Here is a 22568-nt window from a genome sequence, read left to right on the forward strand (position 1 = left end):
CGCTATTCCTGGGCTGCCCTACCTCCGGTGACTACAAAGACGCGCTGGACTGGAGGTGTGTCGTGGACTGTGCGTGTGGTGTGACTGCTTCGAGACGGGAGAACTGTTACGGACCTTGCGGACCTTTGTTGACCGGGGGCGAAAATTGTTAACTTTGTGGATGTGTTGTACTTTTGCTCGGCAGTGGTTGTCCAAGCGGTGCAGGCTCGGTCTTGAGGAGGGGGGGATTGTGGGGACCCTTGTTTCCCTACGCCTCGCCTGCACGTGTTTTCGCGAGCTGGGAGCCGCCATTTTGGGCAGCCGGCGCGTCACGTCAGTCATGACCTCTTCGTGACCCCGTGCGCGCGCCGAACCGACTCGCCGCGAACGTGTGCGCGAGGGCGCGGGGGAAGGAGGACCAGTTTGCCACCTTCCTTCGCGCCACCCTCTCCCCGACCTGGGGAAGATCTCCTCTCCCCTCCGAGCTGACCTGCGGGACGAACGAGCGCTCCGCCGGGGAGTCGACTGGGCGATTTGGTCGGAGTCGGTTGGCTCGGCAGTGCCTACGCCGATTGCCCCGAGGACGGTGAACCCAGTTGGCTCCACGGACTCTGCCGAGAGATTCTGCCCTGATCGGTCGCCACGGGATGCCTCCCCTGCTCCCGCGGCCGTGATGACGGGTATCGAGGTCTGAGCCCAGCGGCTTGAGCGAGCGACAGGAGCCACTGTCTCCCCGCGAGCGGTAGTCGTGTTGTCTGGTATATGCCCTGTATCTGCCAGGCAATAAAGCCTCATTTTGGATTGCCGGAGTCTGTCTACCGCATGTGAGTACTCGAACCCGTGCGTGAGTCTTCGGATTCCGCAGGGCTAGTGTACGGCGCGTAGCGATCTCTAGCGAAGCTAGCCGGGGTCCTCTGCTATCCCGTACGTTAGCCCACAGCCTACAACTGCAGTGTGCCAGATAAATGATCCGGTGAAACGACTGGAGCTGGGTAAGCGGGATTCACACGACGGAGAAACCCTCTCACGGAGGCGGACGGATATGTGACGTCAAGAGCACGTGACCGGATTATCCGGCCTGGCGGCGCATCCACACGTGCGGAGCTACGCGGAGTGCCTAGCAGACGACAGCGCCGAGGAACAGGTTCCATTCCCCGCCGAGGGCCACCGCCGTCGAGCGAAAACATGCGGAGGCATTTTCTTTCGCGGAGCCACCGAGGGGCGGAGCCTAAAACCGGTCACGTGAGCGGGTCCCGCGGGCCAAAACGAGAGGGTTTCTCCGTCGTGTGAATCCCGCTGTACGCACGGGGTCCTCTCGGCAGTGGCGAGAAAAGACCCCTTGAGCCCGTGCCCTTTTTTCTTTCCCTCTCATATGGGGCGAGAAGGCAGTGGATCTCCAAGCAACTTTCCGCAGCCCCTGTCTGCGGCTGAAACCTGTCTGAATGAACAAAAAGCCGTGGCGGGATGCTACACAAAGAAACGTCGCACAATGCGACGGGACACTTCTCCACCCGCGCTTTGGGACAGCGAGGCGAAATTCGCCTTTTACATCGCAAAGTGAAGACAGCCTTACCTGCTCGTCTCAACGAACGGAATGAGGAGGACTCGCGAACAAGATTGACTTTGAACGAGACTGATCGTGATGCCCGGATCAAGGAACGCTTCATAATCAAACATGAAATACGAGTGGTGTAGGGAGAAAATTTGTAAAGAACACCAGTGGCTTTTTTTTTTGTAAACTAGAACTTAAACGTTTTGATTCACTAGTCAGAAATATCATGCTTCGATGAAAAAAGAATTGTGGGCAACTTAACCAGTCCGGCTGGTGCGTACGGAATAACTACTGCTGTGTGGTCACATAACTACAAAAAAAGGGTTTTTTTCGTAAATGTATGCTTTAAACAAGTAAGTTACCCTTGCAGCCTTGAACATATATTAGGGAACACGATTACGTAATTTCTCGCCTGATCGCCGATAAAGCATGCCTTCGCCAGGAATGCCTTCGCACATGGAGTCCATCTCCCCCCCCTCCTCCCCCGTTAAACGGCTCCGAAAATTACATAGTCTCACGACTAGAAATAATAGGATAGTATTTCACAGTAAATCACGGGATATTACGCAAAAAACGGGATATTACGGCTACAAACTGCTCTTTCTAATGTTTTCTGAGTGAATCTAGAGCAATATCTCTCCTGCCCAAAGAACCACAACTTAATAGGAAATAAGCTGCAACGAGTAAAATCAATCTGCTTTATAATAGGTGTTGCTTGAAGTGTGTTAAAGAAAACATAACAATGGACACAAATCGTAAGATAAACTTTTGAAACGCGGCATTAATAAAAAAATTCACTAAGTTCAGTAAATAGTCATTCACGACATATGATTTACCAAAATCAAAATACAACAATACGTTCAAAGCAAATAAGGCATACAAGAACCAGACAGAAGTAGGTGGCTGGTACCAACAAATATATTTTACATACAAAACTTCGCGCGCGCTGCTTGCGTACTCAAACGCTTAGTCGTCGTTTTCTACCGTCGTTGTCTTCTTCCATCGAAGCACGTTAGGAGCACACTACGAGTAACCATATCTGTTCTCCAAAATGTTTTCGCATCGAAATGCCTTTGAACCGAGAAGTCCGTGCATCGGAAAGCCCGTGCGCCGAAACGTGCTTCACCGAAATGTCCCAGACCTCGTCATAGCAGTAACAAGGAGACACTGTGATCGGATGATTCGTTTCAAATTAGCTCGATGGCATTGGCGCCAACCAAGTGGGCGCTGAAAGGCTCTATCTTCCCGCCCTCTTCCCTCCACCCTCCCCATTTTTCGAGGGCTTCGTGTCTTTGGGCCGCACACGAGGATTGGAAAAATATGGGTATGCAACTTTTCAACAACAAACGCAGCTGAATGTGTTAAACGAAGTTCGCGTAATTCGAGGCTAAACATTGTCATTCGGCTGATTATCAGGAACGAATACTTCCTAACCGTCTTGCCCTTGCCTGTGTGAAGAATTCGGGCTTTGAGTTAGCACAATGTCTGCAAGGCACAAAATGGGGAAAAAAGGAGTCATTTCAATTACGTTGGAACCAGGATGCAACTAACTTCCATGTGACGAATTCCTTGATTTAACAAAGTTTTTCAAATCCCCATTGCCAGCCCCATTGAAAACGATGCGTTTTCGACCTGACCTCTATATAACGAAGGCATGGCAACAGTTACACCTTCATATGACGAATTCGCTACGCTGATGAGCCATCGTTTTTTGCACTTTCTTCTGAAAAATTTGCTGGAGATATGCACTAATTTAGCGAACATTGCCCGCGCTGCAAACTGTGTTTCCAATGTGAGTGGTGTCGGTTAGGTGCTAGGCCCAACTGTCGGTGTGTATAGTCGCGCGTCTACACTGATTTCTGAGGTGTAGGTTCGTTGGTGATGAATTGTGCTACTAGAAAATCAAAAGATTTGTCTTTTCAAGACAAGCTCGCAATTTCAGGTGCCGTCTCCGCCGGCAAGTAGGATCAACGTTGTCGTTCGGTACAGTAGCCCAGCTATCACCTTCTCAAAAAGTTTGAGTGCACAATTAAATGGCATCAAGTTCGCGAAAAGGCGCCCTTTCAGCACACGTTTGCTCCTTGAAACTGGTTAAAGCAGCGAAGAGTGTCAAAAGGCAAAATTGATAGTTGCGTTACGCTTGCGAATACAGGGGTATAAGTGACCTTGATTCTTTGGAAAAACTTCGTGGGAAAGCAGAAGCCGCAAATATAGCATTTTTTCACTGTGAAATAAATTCTTGAAGGGAGAGTTCACTATCCCTGACGTTGAGTATTTTGATTTAGTTTCTGCTTCATTTACGGGTGCCTTAGATCAAAACTTGCATATAATGAAAACCTGCATGTAACGAAAATTTTGAATTTTTATCAACTTCTTTACAAACAGGTTTAACTGCACGCGTAACTCTGTATTTCGACGTGGTGCGTGCTTTTACACGGCGGATAAACCTAGGCTTGCATCAAAATTGACGAATTGATTACGTCTGCCGCAAAGGGAAGTTTTCGAAGTTTCAATTTCGTCGCCTAAATATTTTTATGAAGTTTCATCAAAGGTAATACAGTTGTCAAACGTTATAGCTTTTGCAGTGAATTAACAACACCGCAGCAGCAGCCATCAAAATATTTAGGCAGCAATCGTGCCCGCCAGCGCAGCGCTATGGGGAGGAATTGGAGCGACAGCGGAGTGCAGTTTATATACGTAGATGTTAAAAGTTGAAATCCACTCTAGAAATACAGTTATGCATGCGGCTACAAAGGAAGGCTGTACAGCTTGGTTAGATACTTCGCAAGGAATAAAAATACTTCGCAAGGGTCCTGGTGCTTGATTTCACCTTGGGTCCATCGCCCATCGACATCATGAAGTCGATTTCCCGACTAAACTTATAACCAGGAGGCTAGCCGTTTGTAGCGCGAGCGTGAGCGTAGGGTATCATCGATTGTGAGAACTTACGCGCTCGTATAGACTCAAGGCAGGAGCATGGATATATGGTTAGCAACCGCCACCAAAATGTTACAGAGAGGAAGACGTGAAACGAAGATGTATTTACAAGGCGTATTTACACCCGCCGTGGTGGCTCAGTGGCTAAGGCGTTGTGCTGCTGGGCACGAGGACGCTGGTTCGATTCCCGGCCGCTGCGGCCGCTTTTCTGATTGAGGCGAAAAGCGAAAACGCCCGTGCGTACGAGATTTAGGCGCACGTTAAAGATCCCCAGGTGGTCAAAATTAATCCGGAGCCCTCCACTACGGCGCGCCTCATCGCCTGCGTTGCATCGGCGCGTTAAACCCTAGAACCCATCAACCAACAAGGCGTATTTACATAACAGAAGGCTCCGCGCAGACCAAGAACGCCAGAGCTTCGGCTTCTTCCTTTTCAATACATGTACACCTCGGAGTCGATCTGAGCGCGTTCAGCGTCTTGTTTTGGCTACAGTTTAGCACATGTGCGAGCAGGCTAGGCACTGGCGTTTGTGTCTTCTTCCTCTGTGGCTGATGCACCATAACAATACTGTTGTACTTTATATGGCTAATACGAAACAAAATAACGCGAAACTGCGGTGTCGCAGTCTCGCGTTGCATGCGCAGGGCAACTCTGGCTTTCACTGTAAGTGTGAGTTCGTTACAGATCTACGAAATCATCCCATGGGTGTTAATTCGATCGCCGCATTGATAAGAAGTAGCTCTCACATTTTTGTTTTCTGCTTCAATAGCGCAGAATTTGCGGTGCAAACGTGACATGTATGTAAAAATTACACATAACACTGTCAATTCCTATTCATTTTTTTCTATTCCTATTCATTCATTCATTCATTCATTCATTCATTTATTCATTCATTCATCCTAGTCATTCATTCCTATTCATTCCTAGTCAATTCCTAAAATAAATTTAACTTCATGATGCTTACTGAAAATAGTTAAAAGCGTGCTTTCGTGTATATTTGAAGTAACCTGCATTTGACTTGCAAATCGTTGTTTCCCGGCAACAAGTGCATTTCTCGATGACGCAGCAGAACACCTTCTGCTGCTCTGTGCTGTCGCTCTTTCTTGCGCTCGGTGCAAATGAGAGAAAAGAAAAATACCAGGCAGCATCACGCGGGAATACAAGACACAAGAACAGGTTTTTGACGCACTTTCCCTGCAGGTCTTGAGAGGGGGAGCAAGCCCCCACCCGCCGCGCGCACCCGCATGAAACACGCCTTGCAAAACGAGGGGAGCGGCGGTGGGCACAATAGGACTGGTCATGAATGGGACCGGCAGTTTTAGCGTATCGTTACAGTGTTTACGTTACCGTTTACCGTGTTTGCGGGAGTAGACTGCGCAGCGCCAGAGTTACCGCGAACGGTAACTTACCGGCACAGGCTTCACCGTCGCCAGCGCTTCCGGTAACACGGTAAACGGTAACGCAAACACGGTAACGATATGCTAAAACTGCCTATTCTTTCAATTGAACCAGAGTCCTTCAATGATTCTGATTGAACTGAGGGAACAAAACGCAACTGAGGGGAAAGTCGCCTTGCCTGAGAAATGTTTCGCGGGGACTCGCAGCGGCTAAAACCACAACTGATGACACGATTGGCGCTGTAATTTATCCTCCTCAACACGTTGGCCTGCCCATGTCCTCGGCTGGGCTGGGCTCATAACACAAAATAAACACGCACGCATACACACTTGCAACATTTGTCTCAGCACATCTCCGGCGTCAAAATGCAGTCAAGCACTGAAATAATGTGGCTGCGATTTTTAAAAGCATTGGCGTAGCCAGAATTTTATATCGGGAGGGGGGGGGGGTGTTTGTTAGCCTCCCTTCCCGCCCCCACCTGTAAAGCTGACCCCCTACACTGCCTTTCTGCCTCTTCGTCAAGATGCCTGCTAAGAACAGACAGTTGGTTTCATTCGCCTAGTGTCCTTTTTCTTTATTTCAAGCCTAATTCGAGATAGTTAGGTGATAATGACATCCCCTTACATGATAATGACATCCCCTTACATGATAATGACATCCCCTTACTTGATACACGACGTTCCATTGCACTTTTGTGCTTGTTTCACAAGTACAGGTCCGCGCAGAAGTAAACGGAGCACGGGAGCGGTGGCCGAACTGCATCGCTGCGCCGTCTGTGGGCGCCGACGGAAACCAAGGAGCGCCGGTCTAAGAGTGTGTTCGCACTGCCCCCGCCGCCCTATCTGATATGTTTAATCGCCGCTCTGCTGGCGTGTCATGCTGGGCTATACACCATTTTCCATAAGCAGCCGGGAAAGGAGGAAAATACTCTCAAACCAGTTCTCTCGGCGGCCGACCAGTGTTGCCTGTGCGCGCTGGGCTGTTAACATCGCTCGGCGCGGTATGCTCCGCTGCGTATACAGGGGGTATTTCGCATCGCGTGCTTAGTTTTTGCGGAACTTTCAACTGTTTTAGCCAATGCTGCGATGCCGTTCAAGGCGCAAACGTCACTTCGTCAGCACTGCGCGGTGGTGGGTTATTGAACAACCAGAGAAAGCGAGAAACAGTCGCTGACAGCACGCATGTGCACGACACTGCCTGGAGAAAATGCAGTGCGGTTGCGGCGTGTTTTTGCTGCATCGCTTCCCAACACACACCGAGTTGAGATATTGGTGGATGCCGCTGATAAATCGCAACGACTTTGTACCAACGAGCAACTCCAGGGTTTGTTGGGTGCGACGGCAAGCAGGCGCAGCAAAATCCATTTATCACACGCAAAGCTGCGACAGGGAACGGAACCCCCTGAAATGTTAGAAGCAACTTTATCCTTTACCTTGCAGCATTGATTGATTAATTAATTGATTCATTATGGTGTTTAACGCCCCGACGCTTCTGGGTGATGAGGCGCGCCGTAGTGGAGGGCTCCGGGTTAATTTTGACCACCTGGGGATTTTTCACGAGCGCCGATACAATACAACATTACAATAACTTCTGGTCCCTTGTAGTCAATTTAAAATACCATATATTGTTTGGTCATTACAGCCGATTGGCATTAAACAATACCCTTTTCATCTCAGGGCCGTACCCAGAAATTTTTTTCGGGGGGGGGGGGGGGGGTATTGTTTTTTGTGCTGCCTGGAAAAGATTTCGGGAGGGGTTTGAACACCCAAACCCCCCCCTCTAGGTACGGCCCTGTTTCATCTAATCTAACCTTTAAAATCACGGCGTTTTGTTTACTTTTTTTTTTGAGGCCAACGCATTACACTGCCAAACGATATGAAAGGATAACTTTTTTCATCGCACACTGCTGGTCGATAGCAGGATAAGCAGGCAGCCAAATGTGGAAACGCAGCTCGAGATACGCGTGAACGCTGCATTTGGAAAATAGCTCAACCTGTTCACAACGCGGTCAAAGGAAAAGCTTCTAATCCTTTTGCGTTGCCACGGAATCTAAAGTATTACAATTACAAAACAGTTACTGCTGGTCGCGTAAAGCATTCGCGGTGCAAGCAGCGGTTTCACAAAAGTGGGCTCCGAGCGACAGGCCACATGCGCTGCGCAGAGTTAGGTAAATCATGATCACGATCATGATCAACCAATATTAATTCGCCCGAACGTCGACCCTTCTGCTCAACCTTCGAATAGTAATTTTGTGCGGTCGTGTTATTTTTCCGCCCAGGTAATTTCGTTTCGTCAGTAACCGTCATAAGTCTAGTTAAGAAAGATTATATTGCATTGCAATGTCAACAGCGTAGCAATCGCCTCGTCGGAAGTCCATCGCGAGCACGGATCACCGTGACCCACATATGCTGTGCGCGCTCCGAATTCGACGTCCACGCTTCCGTAGACATGACTAATCGGTGAACATAACAAGCACGGTGGCATTGAAAACACGTATTTACTCCCCGATATCGATTTCTATGTCAGTCGGTGCCATACCGGTACGTTTGCATCGCGGAACTGCGGAGCACCACCGGCACCACCACCACACTGCTACTGCTGCTCGCAACATCCGGGGTCGGAATTCCCGCTCTGGCAGCAAATTAGGACCTAAAATCCGCCCGCATATGATGAAAACAAAACAGGACACACACACACAAGCACTGCAACCGCTAACTTAACGCCAAACCACTACGGTTCACTTGGTAATGCACGGGTACCGAGCAGACGCACGGAAAGAACGGAGCACTTAACAGCCCAGCGCGGAAGTTTCGGCGGTCGCTTCATAGACGGCGCTAGCGTCTGGTCAGAAAAAGCAAATGGCGGCGCCCATCTCTAGCAAGGAAAATGGTGTATAGAGGGGCGCTGGTTGCATTGGCGCTCGCAGGCATCAGCGGCGGCCGAATCCGCCGTTGTTGAGCTGGACGAAGCTGCGCGCGCTCGGAAACGTGCCTTGTTGCGCGCTGTAAAGGGCCGCGTGAAATTGTAGGCCGCTGCGGTTTTCCATAGCACGTCTTTGCGATATAATTTATTGTAAGCCGAGATCAAAATTGCCCTGGACAAAATAGAAAGCACATTCACAGAAATGTTTGTTATTCGAAAAAAAAAAAGATCTCACTTTCAAACTTTTTTTAAATTTCGGGTTTCTCCCAAATTGTTGCTGCCACTCAGTTGAGGTCCGTTTTGAAGAAAGGAAAATACAAAATGCCCATGCGATGAAAATTTTCTTTGTTAAAGAACACTGTATAAAGAACAGACACAATCGTTGTCTTCTATTACAGCGGGCCTCATAGGGCGCATATTTTGTTGTCGCATTAAAACAGACGTTATTTTTAACGAGCACGTTCTATTAGTTAAGAAAATGTTGCAGCTTTGAATTAACCCCTTGGCGCTGTTATGTTGATTGATTGATTAATTGATTGATTGGTTGATTGATTGATTGATTGACTGACTGACTGACTGATTGGGGGTTTAACACACCGATGCTACACAGTCGATTAGGTGCGCCGTAGTGGAGGGCTCCGGATTCATTTTGACCACCTGGGGATCTTTAACCGGTACCGAAATCTCGAACACACAGGCGTTTTCGCTTTTCCTCTTCATCAGAAAAGCGGCTGCCGTGGCTGGGAATCGAACATGCGTAAGCTGTTATGTCTATGGTAAGGTGAAGAAAATAGTAATTAGCTGATGCTTCGGCACGCGCCGTTAAAAGAATTCAATGGCCTTCCGCTCTGTGAAGAAGGATGACCAGCGGAGCTGCGGTGCTTTGCGGCTAATTGCCGTATAATTTATTTCCTGCAACCCTAGCAAAAATTCTAATACAAATTCTAATACACGTATATGCTTATTGCCACTAATAGACCTATCAGTCTGTATTAGTCTATTAGGTCTATCAGTTTGTATCAGCCTATTAGTCCTATCAGTCTGTATTAGTCTATTAGGTCTATTAGTCTGTATTAGTCTATTAGGTCTATCAGTGTGTATTAGTCTGGTAGGTCTATCAGACTGTATTAGTCTGATAGATCTACCAGAGTGTACTAGTTCTATCAGAACCAGTGCAAGTTCGAACAAAGCAATGAAACATGGCAACACATTTTATTATCAGGGTACACAGGCAAATTCCTCTGGCTGACAGAAATCTGGCTGAATAATTTAATGTTACATCAGTTCGTAACCTGATTAAGAACGAATGAATAAATTGCAATGCGAATCCACAAAATAGCTGCAGCATGCAATCAGAAAAGCTCGTCAAACCTGTACGGTCCAGCCGTAGGTACATATCGAGCGCATTAATGGCCGATTGAACACCATTCCCATTTCGATGCAACTTCAAAACGGCATTCACCCTTCCGCAAAACGCGATTCGAATGGAGTCTCTTCTTCGTGAGGCATTGCGTTGAGAAACAAAGGAGTCCGAAGCGGCGAGGTGACGGGTCAAAGATGGGTCGGGCGGCGGCCCGGATCACATTTGTCAATGTTCGGCGGGCGCTAGACACATCGCCAACACTTCTGGATGACGTGATGCACACGCTTTCTTCGATGTCAGCATAGCAGACAGAGCAAAGATGTCCGGAGCCGCGAGGTGACGGGTCCATGATGGATCGCGCTGCGGCCTGGTTCATACTTGCCAAAGTTAAACGGGCGTTAGACACATCTCCAACACTTCTAGATGACGCGATGCACACGCGTCTGATGTGAAATAACGCTAGAAGCCGCTTCCTTCCAACCGTCTTCTTCCCGAACGTACACACACGCCAGCCGCACTTTGGTGCCGTCGCCATCTTGGCTACCCAACGAAGACCATTGGCATGGCTTGGCTTGACTTCGTTGCAGTTTTTTCGGCTTAGTTAGATTTCTTGCTGCTCTTCTTGCAGCCTCGCAGGTACGGTCAGGTTAAAGTCCCATCATCTGCTTTAAACGCCGATCAAGGGCCTTTAGGTCAGGTTAGCGTCACTAAATAAAGGCGTAGCTTATTTAGTTACGCTAGGTCAGGTAAGGTGGCTTATCGCTGGCGCAGCACTCCCAGCGCATTTTTTAGGAGCGAAAATGAAAAAAAAGTTGACCTATTTTGCATAAGAATTTGGTTGGAGATTTACGGAGATTTGTTAGTGAACAAAACGCTTCATAACAATATACCAAATAAACATTATTGCTCAAGGGCGATCATTTCAACCTTTTTTGGCTTGTGATTTTCCAGAAAAAATAAAATTCAGGAAATCGCACTTTGCGGGTCCATTTGTATTAGTTTTTATTATAACCAATACGTCTCTATTAGTTCGTATTAGACTCAGGTCTATCAGATCTATTAGTATTTGCAAACTAATACAAACTAATAGGTGTATTTGTATTAGACTAATACAACTTGTATATGAAACTTATAAAACTGATAGAAGTTTGTATAAGACTAATACATGTCTTATACACCTAATACAAAAATGTATAAGACTAATACAAGTTTCTATCAGAATTTTTGCTAGGGAAGTTTCAGTAAAACTACTGTTACTGCCACGAACTCGTGACGGTGCTGAAAAATAATGATCAAAAATGTTAAAGACACAAAAATATACGAAGAACTCCCAAAAATATAATAAAAAAGGAAAAGAAAGCCTTAAAAATTAGTTACGGGAACGCAATGGAAAGCTTCATCATGTGGCCTTAATTAATTATCCAAACTAATGTTATGCAGAACCGTCGACTTGTGACGTGTACTTCTGTTCAGGCCCCTCAGAAATATGGGTCTGATTGCAATAACTTTAGCACAGCTACTGAGCAAGGCAAGGTGTTTTTCACAGCAAAGCTGTTCTAGGGCTGGGCTTTACGACTGTTGGGTGTGGTATCGCGTCACGCTGCTTCCGGAGAACGTTTTTCTGAGCTGAAAAAACCGGATCCCTGTGTGAAAAAAACTTCTTAAAAACAAAAAAGCGGTGCTACGGCCTTCATATATAGTAGAAGACGGCTGATAGTTCCTGTAAAAGAAAATGTCTTCTAACAATACATTTGTGCTTTGAGGTGAACCGACTTTCAAAGGATATGTGTAAGTTCGGTTTTTTATAAGATGGCTTTTTCACATTACCTTTTGGGCCATGAAGCATGGCAAGAGAGAAATAACTTCATTTTCCGAGCAAATTGGCTTAGAAACGCGAGGTGGCCGCCGGGAGAAGGCTGGCAGCTATTCGCCCAGAGCGCGAACACAGTCGGCCCCTGGCGGCGGCGGGACGAACCGCTCCTAGTGTGGGTGGCGCTCTCGCGTCGTCTGCTTTTCACGTTGCGTGCGGCGCAAGACGCGTGCTGCACACGACAAAACAACCAATATGTGTGCTCGTTTGGCAGTAAGCAATGACATAGTTACCTCTGCTTACGCATTTACTCTAGAAACGCAATAATCAGCGGCCGTTGCGGGTTAATGCGCTGGTTTAATTCCACGAAACATCTTCGCCGTGGTCACCGCTTGAGGGTGAAACGTGTTATAAACATTGCTTCCACACATTGCACTTTTCTTATTTTGTTGAGTGCAGTCGTCTGCCGTTTCGGGAACGTCGAAGGGTGCTTTTTGAAGGTGGCGTGGTGATTATTTAACGGATAAAAGTTTAGTACGCGAAACGGATAAGAAGCGATAAGACCTGTGCATACGCGAGCAAATTCCACACCCTTGTAAAATTGCGCTGTGCCCTTATAGAAAGAAGAAACAGACAAAAACATTTACATTGCACACGACCCGTGCGCTATCGCCCATACATTACCGGACACGTATTTTACACCCGCAAGCGCTTGTGTGACCGTGTCCTTCCCGTACCTTTTCTAAAATAAATACCATTTTTGGACAGTGGTTGTTAAACTGAGGAGGAGGAATAAACATTTATTCAACTGTATCGTGTTGCTAATCTTACGTATTATTTAAAATACGTTTCTATGGATGCGCAAGAGTATATAGGGGGGAGTTTTCGGTAAAATTAAGCAGTTGTGAGTTTGCGTCTGAATTTCGTGTGTCATTTTCATATATATCATTTTCAAATCCGACATGAATCCCCTTATCCAGAAACGTACGTGTCTCACTCAGCATAACCAAATGCCTAATATGGTCACGTCTTAACCTCTTAAGGTGGACCTAAGTTTAAAGAAAGAGGAGAAAACGCGTAATATAATGCACGTTGTTGCCCACATGTGTGAGGGGTGTGTGCCATGACTCGCTGGTTTTTTTTTTTCATTTTTTCCCACAATGCTTGCTTTCAATACAGTTTTGAAAAAGGCGAGCCACAATTCCTGGACAATCTCGGACCAAAGGGGGGTTAATCAGTTTTGAAAATACGTGGTAAAGTACTGCTTTTTCGCCGTTACAGAACACGACGCGACGCCTAGTGTAGTTTCGATTGTAAGTAATACTGATAACCATAGTTTGGCTTTTCGCGTTACATGCGTTCTCTTCTCGCTGCTCTTGCAACGTTGGCAGGACTCCCCCCCCCCTCTTCCCGAAAGAGAAATGCACAGAATATCATTTTTTAACCAATCCTCAAGAATTAAAGGCCAAGGCAAAGGCGATATTCAGTTTACAACACAAAGTAGTTACCGGGAATCCGTTGCGCTGATTCGCAACGAGAAATAAAAAGGAAATGTTTTATTGCATCTGCAACAGAGCAACTTCATTTATTGCCATCTTTAGGGTTCCTAAGCGACCTTATACGCAAGAATGCAAACACCTCTCGCTGTTGCAGGCACCTGTTAGATTTTAAAAGGAACGCAAATGGTCAACAGAGCAGCCGTAAAGAAACTTTGTGCTCACTGTGAGGTCCCAGAAGCTTGGTTTGCACACTGTAAACCTGCTTGTCACTTTGCGAAAACCTAGCTAAACATGAGATGTTGATTGTGCTGCGTGCGTTGACAATTCAATTCGCAAGTACACTTGCGACGAAAGCCGTACATATGTGATCTGAAACCGTTATTCATCAAACCTTCCTTCAGAGTCTATAAAATTTCATTTAAAAGACCCGTTAGAGCGGTTACATTTATATATCTGCGCTGATCAAAATTCAGTAATTTTATGTTGCCTTTTGAACACACAAAAAATATCGTAAGCTCTTAGAAAGAATTTCGAGGCAGTTAAGTAGTGTTACAATTGCAGGGCATCCCACAAATGCAAGAATGCGTCATGCTACCAGTGAAAGCGATTGGGATTGCCGTTGTAAACTGAATTTCAGCGATCGAGGTTTCCTAATTTGTTTCTATTTATGCTTTTATTGAAGGCTCAAAGCCTAGTCTGGAAAGATCGAGCTTGCTACGAGCCAGAGCGTACAAGTTCATTGTCCCAATTACGGCCATTCTGAGATTCCCGATGAGTCGTCGCTTTTTTTTTGGCGTAGTAATGAAAACTGACTGCCGCTTCGCCCAAGAGAAAATATTCTGCTGGTTTCTGCTGGTCCCCGTTGAGGTGGTTTATGGCCAAATTCCCAGCTGGGACCAGCAGGCTGCTGGTCCCAGTTGGAAACCAGCAAGCAGCTGGGACCAGCAAGCTGTTGGTCCCAGCAGGCTGTTGGTCCCCGTTGGGACCAGCAAGCTGTTGGTCCCAGCAGTCTGTTGGTCCCCGTTGGGACCCGCAGGCTTGCTGCTCCCAGCTAGAATTAGTCACTTGGTGGGTAAAATATATATCGCCAGTGGCATGTGCCTCCAGCTAGAACAGCATGATGTACACATTACACATGATGCATTCAGATGCATTTTATTTACTAGCAAATGTTGCAACTGCCATGCACACTTCCCTTGTCGTTTTTACAGCCACTTAATTTCCTAGCGTCTAGAACTCCTCTGGACAACTTATACAATGGCCATTGAACAGCATTCCCATTATGAATTTATATCAGAACGGCATTCACCTTTGCACAGCAAGCGATGCAGGTAACGTCTTTTCGTCATCAGGCATTCAGTACACAGGACACACGAACTCTAACAAAGACACACGAAGCGGCGAGTCCTACGTACCACACCATGACGCCGCGACATGAGGCCGTGTTCACGCTCACAAAAGTTCGGTGGAAAAAAAAGCTTCCCCGGCAACACTCGATGGCATGACGCCGACTGTTTTGATGTCGAATTTCGCTACAAGATGCTCAGTTGGCGCCGTATTCGTCCCGCGCAAACACACGATTACACCACCGCACACCGCACTTCGTAATCGTCGCCATGTTGGCTAGGAAACAACTAGCTTGGCATGGCTTCAGTTGGCTTCGCGGCCGGCTTGTTAAACAAACGTTGCCGGTACATTAACCAACAATCAGCGGCAAAAACACATTTATACCTTAAAGCTGCAAATTCAGGTTCCTTGTACAATTGTCAGCTTTTAGGTCCGCTCCGACTTGGCTGCTTTATGAAGGGCATAAGTGTGGGTTAGGGCATGCATGGCCGATTTTTGCATTGTTGGTGGGCGAGGGTCCGTTTTTCTTTCTCTTTCTCTTTGGTTAGAAAATAGAATATTCGGCGAGTATATTATGCCTAGAAATAGCTATAAAACCAGGACTCAAGGACCGAAGTGGGTACATACACTGCAGCTCTCCAACTATTTCGGGACCAGGCTTATATTTATTCGTTTTAAGAGCACAAAGTTGAGCTGTAGACGTCCTAGACGACCTTCGGCTAATGATTTGCTGATTCCATAGGTCCTTTAGCAGAGACCATCTGGGTTACTGGGTACCAAGAAGTCCTGGGAGGAACTGTTGGTCCCAAATGCAGCCATTATGGTCCCAACTGCAGCCTTGTTGGTCCCAACAGCAGCCCAGCTGGTCCCAACTGAAGCCTTGCTGGTCCCAATAGCAGCCCAGTTGGGACCAACTGGAGCCTTGCTGGTCCCAACTGAAGCCCTGTTGGGACCAACAGTGGCCTAGCTGGGACCAGCAGCACCCTATCTGGGACCAGCAGCTGCCCAGCTGGGACCAGCAGCAGCCCAACTGGGACCAGCAGAAACCAGCAGCGGCCCAGCTGGGACCAGCAGAAACCAGCAGAGACCAGCTAAAACCAGTTCAAATATTTTCTCTTGGGATACATTGAACGTTGAGGAACCGAACTACAGATTACCACTCTTGTTTGCACCTTTTGTGCGCACATACGGCGATAAAAAAGCACGAAGCGCGCCCTCAGTGTGCATTCTTACGGGCCGCTCAGCGGAGCATCCACACTAGCAGCGCGACGCTGTCGCCACCTACATGTCGAGGTCGCGGCGAATACTGGCAGCTTGGTCAACCATTTGTAGCTGCACCCCTGGTTGCGAGCTGCCCAGCTTGTCCTCCCATGTCTCGATGCTGCAGATTGGGGGGATGGGTTGAGGGGACTGGCCACATGGTGTGAGTGATTATCAAGGGAGTCACAGAGGGGACAGTTATTGGAAGGGAACTGAGAGGGGTGGATTTTGTGGAGGGGGAAACTACTGACGCGGGAGTTGGTCTGGAGGGGTCCCCATAGGTGGTCCTGAGCGTTGCTAAGGCATGTGGGGTCAAGGGGGACAGCGGCGGCGGTCGAGACGGTGATGCACCGTGACTTCATGGAACGATAGCAGTCTACCGTGGGCCGACCGGTCATAGTGGTAGGACGCTTCGGGGGAGTATAATTACTGAAAACGGCTCCAGATGTGGTGTTATTGAGTTAACAATGATGTTGCAAACGGTACAGACTTACTGTCTGCCGTCAAATGGCCATCTACGCAGCGAGTGCGTTTACAGAAAACGACGGTAACTTGTTTTCAGGAACCATGGCTAAATAAATTATATTACAATTATCCGCTAAGACGACTCCAATTACGCACCGCAGCTCCGCTGGCCATCCTTTTTCATAAGGTGGAAGGGCACTGAATTTTTCCAAAGGCGCGTATCGAAGTATCAGCTCATTTTTTCTAATTACCATCGACATAACAGCGACCTAGGGTTTAAAAGGTGTAACATTTTCTTAATGAATACAAGCTGCTCGTTAAAAATAACAACGTCGGTTTGAACCCTGTCCGTAACCGTGAAAAAGAAAGAAAAATGTACCAACTTCACAAAAAAATGTTTTTCTCTCAATATGTAGAGCTCTTTGTTCTGAATAAAATGGCAATGTTATTTCGATGAAATAATATTCCTTCATTTCTCTAACTGTGTAAAAAAGATTGCCCTAGATGGCTTCACACGGCGCCAATATTTCGATGGCTTCACCGCATGGCTTCACCGCATGGCTTCACCGCATGGCCGCGTTTCTTGCAAGAAAACGCCGTCAGGCCTCCAAATTGACCGATGACGACCATACTCGTAATCGGTCATTTTGGTACAAAATCTTGTGACGACTGTACTTGTCAACGGGATCAAAATAGTTAATGCGACAACAAAATATGCGCCCTATGAGGCCCGCTGTAATAGAAGACAACGATTGTGTCTATTCTTTATACAGTGTTCTTTAACAAAGAAAATTTTCATCGCACGGGCATTTTGTATTTTCCTTTCTTCAAAACGGACCTGAACTGAGTGACAACAGTAATTTGGGAAAAACCCGAAATTTAAAAAAAATTTGAAAGTGAGATTTTTATTTCGAATACTAACAAACATTTCTGTGAATGTGCTTTCTATTTTGTCCAGGGCAATTTTGATCTCGGCTTACAATAAATTATATCGCAAAGACGTGCTATGGGAAACCGCAGCGGCCTACAATTTTACGCGGCCCTTTACAGCGCGCAACAAGGCACGTTTCCGAGCGCGCGCAGCTTCGTCCAGCTCAACAACGGCGGATTCGGCCGCCGCTGATGCCTGCGAGCGGCAATGTAACCAGCGCCCCTCTATAGCCCAGCATGACACGCCAGCAGAGCGGCGATTAAACATATCAGATAGGGCGGCGGGGGCAGTGCGAACACACTCTTAGACCGGCGCTCCTTGGTTTCCGTCGGCGCCCACAGACGGCGCAGCGATGCAGTTCGGCCACCGCTCCCGTGCTCCGTTTACTTCTGCGCGGACCTGTACATTTATGGTAATAGGCTGTCGCCCCTTCCTCTTGAAAGACCATTGCGCATGTCTAAACGTTTGCATAACAATCTCAGTTACTCGCGCATTTTCGGTCGTACATTAACTTTCAATAGTTCTGCGCTTCCACGTGCCATCTCTCTGTGGAACGATTTGCCCGATAATATCGTTTCCGTATCAAACCATACCTCCTTCCGCCACCGTGTAACCAGTCATTTCCTAGGTTTGCTTCCTTAAATTGTTCACCCTCTTTTTGTTGCTGGCGTGTTTTTGTGAATGTATTTTGTTAAGTTGTACTGTGTATGCACTGCGCCTTATAATCTATAGTTTCGCCTTGGCAGTATATTGTGTCGTGGTGTTTTTGTGCCTTGTGTTCGCAATGCAAGGTTAGCCTCACCTTGTACATATTATGCTTACTTGCTCTCGTGTTGCTTTTACTGTTTTTTGCCTCCCCTTACGCTATGCCCCAACGGGGGCCTGTAAGGTTCTTGTAAATAAATAAATAAATAAATAAATTGTGCATACTCTTTCAACCAATTTAACAATTTAACAAGCGGGGTCCTTATTTCAGGTCATAACATATGTTACGCCACGGCTCGCGAGTTGAAGAAGTGGAAGGGGTTCGGACACAAGAAGCGCGGCACATTTACGCATTCGGAACCATTTCAAACAGCTGCCTATCCCTGCACATTGACTAGGGCTTTGATCTTTCTAATGTCAGGGGCCCAAACAGACATCTGTCCTCCTTAATTGTCTCTCCAGTCATCGACCAAGACTTGTGATACTTTATCGAACCTAGTTTCCATGGCGCAACGCATGCTTTAGGAGCTGTGACGGGAGGTAACGGAGGTTGCGTGAAGGCTGCGGAAAAGATTAAAACGAAAAGCTGAGAGAGGCACGCGTCGATCGCGGAAAAGAAGATAAAAAGGTGGCCTCTTAGGTGTGCCGATCCTTGGTACAAAAAATATATACGTGACTGATTGAACGAGCATGTGGCTTCCAGCGGATTGTCTGCTTAAGACTGGTTATTTTACTATTAGGAACTGTTGGCCCGAGCTGCCAGAGCTGCTCAAACGAGCTGGAAGTTGGCCGCGGAAGACACGCCAAAGATAGCAGAATCGGGGGCGACACGCCGACGGCACGAGATGCAAAGTTCTATATATGTTAAATAAGGAAATAACCCGAAATATCCTCCCCCCCCCCTTTTAATATGTCAAAATGGTGAAGAGGGAGCCAGAAAAACCGACCGGTACGTGCTGGAGCCTGGAAGCGTTATCTGGCGCGTGCGATTCACGTTCGCGCGAATCAACCCGTCCTAGATGACCCCCCCCCCCCCCCTCCCTCACGAGAAATTTCGGGGGGAGGACTTGTTTTGAACCCCTGTACCCCTGACGACTTTGGTAAAAGCCAGTTGTATTGTGCAATTAGTTAGAACATTTCGTTAATGCTTCAAACATACCATCACCTTGCCGTTGTAACTTAAATGTTATGCTTATGTTCAGATTTATTATGTTACCTGACAGTATTACCTCGAGCATTTTAATAACGTTAAATTTCTAAAGTTACTTCAACATTATGCCTTGAACATTGTAATAATGTTGCAATAAAGATGTTATACCTATAACGTTGCTTTGCGGTTACTTCTTAACATTATAATAATGTTTACATTTTTACATCCCATTAATGTTCTGCCGTGAACATGCCCTGAACGTTATTATAATGTTTCAATTTTTACATTACTTTAATGTTGAGTCCTGAGCATTTTAATAACGTTACCATTTCTAACATTGGTGATAAGTTGTTTCCTGAACATGTCCTGAACGTTATTATAATGTTTGTATATTTACATTACTTTAATGTTGAGTCATGAGCATTGTAATAACATTTGTATTTCTAACATTGGTTTTAAGTTGTTTCCCAAACGTTAAATAAATGTTGGGAAGAAAACGTTAACATACATGTTTGTTTTCAACGTAAAAATAACGTTTCTAACATAACATAAACATTGAATGTTTTTTCTTAACGTTACATAAACATTGCCTCGTAACATTTAACGTTATTTATACTTTAGCAACTTCCAGTTAACGTTATTCTAATGTTCTGTGCTACTTGTCCAAGTTGCCCGGTGCACGTTCCTTCGTGTTGAAACATGTTTTTTTTTTCATGCGAGAAAACGCATACAAAGCAGCAAGAACTATTTTGCAGTTGCGATCGGCGTCCGCGCCATTAAAAAAAAGGCACTAAGCAAAAAAAAAAAGGCCAACAAAACTCTACGTCACACCTGTTTGTAAACTGACCAATCAGCTTAGCTTAAATTGATCAATCAGAGTGCCACGTCTTCTGGCCCGATTTAAAAATGGGCTCAAAATTATCCCTAGTCTATTTCTTTTCCTTTTCAAACCGAACCACCTACCTACCTGGCCCGATATGCTTGCACTTCTGGCAGCAAGCGGGCTGCCAGAACGCCCGTAAATCGAACAGGCCCTACATGTTTAATAAACCGGGGCCCGTCGAGTTTTGTTGTGCGTGTTTCCGGGGAACACATGCTCTGTGACCTGGGAGAGGTCTTTGCGGACCACCCGTCTCTGCGAACCGTGGACGACCCTACAATTTTGCAGGCAATTGTCACTCACAACGCGTTCAAAAGCAAGAAGTAGCATTGGTCGACTTTGAAATGTGCTTGTGAATAGGTGACCGGTAAAAAGCGCAAAGGCTCATGGGTGCATTGTCTGCTCCCGCGGTAGGGTCAGGTAGGGTGTCTAGAAGGGGAGGTGTGAAAAGCGCGGCTCGTTCCGCTGGCGCGGCCGTGTTAGAATATACTAGAGATGCGTCGCTCAGGAGTGATCCGGATCTTTTGAGCCGCTCTTTTTGAAGAACGAGTGAGCCGTGGCTCAGTAAAAGTGAGCGGCGGTTCTTTTGGAGAGAGGGAGCCCCTTCTCGCCCCCTCAGTGATCCGTGTCGAACGGGACGCGCCACGCGTGTTTCCGTCTCCAAAAGCGTGTTTCCGTCTCCAAAACGCTGTAGTAGCAAAACGTCCAGAGCCACAGCCCCACAGCACAGCAAACCATCGAGAAAGAGCCAACGGAACCGAAAAGCCGGGTCAAAGCTATCTGCGCCAGCTATTGCCGGCGCGAGAAAGCAACTCCACTGCCGGGCCAGCTGGGGCTAATTTTCCAAATTCCTCCAGCGCCCCCTGTCGTGGAAGCAGACAATTCGAGCCAGGAGAACCGGATGCAGTTTTGACCCGTTCTTCGGCTCTTCCGGCTCTTCCGCTCAGTTACTGAGCCGAAGAACCGAAGACCCGGGTCAAATGAGCTAGAGGAACTCTTAAATGAGCCGTCTCTCTGCGCCATCTATTATCGGCGCGGGAAAGCAACTGTACTGCCACGTGGCCTCCGCAATCGGCTACCGGTGGCGCGCCGGCTCAACTGGGGCTAATTTTTCAAATTCCTTTAGCGCGCCTCCTGCCAGCACGCTGGCACTGCCCGAGATGACAGTACCCTGGGCTATGGCATTCGCCTTTCAAGCAAACGACCACTAAAGCTGAGTGCAAAGGCAATCATGGGTGTTAAACAACGTACGTTAAACAAATTTGTACTTGTAGGATCGAGTCAAAATACATAGACCACATATTGAGAGTTTTCTATCCCGAAGACGCGACAACGAAGGCTGATTTACAACTCAAAGCGAAGGCAGCGTCAGCCAGACGAGCCTCGCTTCATGATGACGATGATGATGATTAAAGTCCTCCCCTTTGAATCGGGGTAACTGCGTGCGCCATCTAGCCTATCTTAGTAGTTTGAATTTAAATTTAGTCCCCCAACTCGGATTTCTTTTAAATGCAGAGCATTTCAGTAACTCAAGATGTCACCGGCGTTGACGTCCGTAGTCGTAGTCCGCACCCCTCCCCCTACACTATATAAAAAATACTATCCGGCGCCTGGTTTCGATCCCTCGACCCTGCGGGCGGAACGCAATGTACATGGTGCTCTACCCACTGCGCCACAAAGCCGACACAGAATGGGATGCTACGAACGCGCCTTATATCCTTGACTCATTCAAACTACGTCAAGAAGCTGCTGATACAACGCATTCACTACCACCAACTCCCCAAACACTAAACGTTAACGCAATACACCCACCCCCTATGCGACGCATTTACTCGAGTCCCCCTCGCGGGGAGATGGGCCCAATTTAATTCTGCCCTGCCGCTACCCCTGGCTGGGATGTTATTTTATCGACTTCCCTGCTTGTTTTCCACCAATACTCTAGCCGCTGCTTAGTAATACCTACTGCTGACCAGTTAATGCTTCCATCAATTGCGAAGCCCAGTGCCTCAGGAAGTAGCTACTTTCCCCCCAATTCTATCCGGCTGAATCTTTTGGCATCCTATTACTATGTGGTCGATTGTTTCTTTATCCCTGCCACGTACAACACATGTCTCATCCTGTGACGAATATTTGCTCCCGTAAGTTCCAGTTCTCACGCAGCCAGCCCGCACCTCAAAGAGCAACGCACTACCTTTATTGTTGTCATAAAAGTTCTCTTTCCGGATCTCTTTTTTGCTTGCTTTGTAGATTCCCAGCGATCCCTTCTTTTCCATCCTTTCTTTCTTTCTTTCTTTCCACATGAGCGTCTCTGCTTCCTTCACTTGCTTTTTAACTGCCCCTCCCCCCCTTGTTTATTTGCCGCGGTCAAGG

This window comes from Haemaphysalis longicornis, unplaced genomic scaffold (genome assembly GCF_048455015.1).
Source record: "Haemaphysalis longicornis isolate Haplotype H1 unplaced genomic scaffold, Haemaphysalis longicornis Haplotype H1 scaffold_1, whole genome shotgun sequence".
NCBI classification, from domain to species: domain Eukaryota; kingdom Metazoa; phylum Arthropoda; class Arachnida; order Ixodida; family Ixodidae; genus Haemaphysalis; species Haemaphysalis longicornis.